The sequence below is a fragment of the Eumetopias jubatus genome, unplaced genomic scaffold (assembly GCF_037043125.1).
Source record: "Eumetopias jubatus isolate StellerSeaLion01/CBP00866 unplaced genomic scaffold, mEumJub1_p1.0 scaffold_11, whole genome shotgun sequence".
In the NCBI taxonomy this organism is placed as follows: Eukaryota; Metazoa; Chordata; class Mammalia; order Carnivora; family Otariidae; genus Eumetopias; species Eumetopias jubatus.
In genome coordinates, this window is record NW_028274817.1 from 39,677,048 (window position 1) to 39,678,725 (window position 1,678).

Sequence of the window (1,678 nt, forward strand, 5' to 3'; positions counted from 1 at the left end):
AGGCTATTATGAATATTAGTGTGTGAGATTTTGTGGGGACATATGTTTTCAGATTTCCTGTATAAATACCTAGGACTGAAATTGTTGGCTCATATGGCAACTCTATTTTTAACTTTTTGAGGAACTGCCAAACTGTATTCCAAAGTGTTGTGCCATTTTACATTCCCACCAGCAATATACAAGAGTTTCAGTTCTTCCACATCCTTGCCAACATTTGTTATTTTCCGTCTTGGTTTATTGTAGCCATCCTACTGGGTGTGAAATGGTATTTCATTGTGGTTTTCATTTGCATTTCTGTAATGACTAATAATTTTGAACATCTTTTAATGTGCTTATTATTGACCATTTTTATATATTCTTTGGAGGAATCTTGATTCAGATCCTTTGCTTATTTTTAAATTGAGTTATTTATCTTTATTATTAGTCATAAGAAGTCTTTATGTATTTCATGTATTCTGGATACAAGCCGCTTACCAGATATGTGATTTGCAGAAATTTTCTCCGATTGTGTGGGTTGTCTTTTCACTTTCTTGATGGAGTCCTTTAAAGAATAAAAATTTTTAATTCATATATATATTTTTTTCTTGCTTGTGCATTTGGTGTCATATCTAAGAAAACATTGCCTAATCCAAGATCACAAAGATTTACTCTTATGTTTTTTAACTAAAAGTTTCACAGGTTTTTGTGGTTATATTTAGGTCTATGTTCCATACTGAGTTAATTTTTTTTTATGTGAGGTGAGGTAGGTGTCCAACTTCATGTTGGGCCTATGGATCTAGGTGTTCCATCACCATTTGTTGAAAAGACTTCTTTCCGCATTGAGTTGTCTTGCTACTCTTGTCAAAAAAAAAATCAGTCAACCACAATTTTAAGGTTTCTTTCTGGACTCTCAGTGCTATTCCACTGCTTTATAGATCTGTTCTTTTTTTTAAAGATTTTATTCATTTATTTGTCAGAGAGAGAGAGCATAAGCAGAGGAAGTGGCAGACAGAGGGAGAAGCAGGCTCCCTACAGAGCAAGGAGCCCGATGCAGGACTTGATCCCAGGACCCTGAGATCATGAACCAAACCGAAGGCAGACGCTTAACTGACTGAGCCACCCAGGCATCCCTATAGATCAATTCTTATGCCAGTGCCCCACAGTCTTGATAGCTGTATCTTTGTAGTAAGTTTTGAAATTGGAAAGTGTGAGTGCTCCAACTTTGTTCCTCTTTTCTAAGATTATTTTAACTATTCTGGGTCCCTTACATTTACATAGGAATTTTAGGATTAGCTTATCAAATCCTGCAAAAATGGCAGCTGATATTTTGAATTGCAGACATTAGTCCATTTACATTTTCCCATCTTGATTGAGATATAATTGACATATAGCATTGTTTAAGTTTAAGATGTACAATGTGGTGACTTGATATATATATATATTGTGAACTGATTATAATAAGGTTGTTTAACACAAACTTCATCTCATATAATTACAATTTTTTGTTGATGTTGTTATGCTGAGAACGCTTAAGATTTACTCTCTTAGCAACTTTCAAGTATTCATTACAGTATTATTAACTATAATCATCATACTGCACATTAGATCTTCAGTACTTATTCATCTTATAACTGGAAGTTTGTAGCTTTTGACCAACATCTCCTCATATATCCTACACCACAGCCCACAGCCCTGGAAA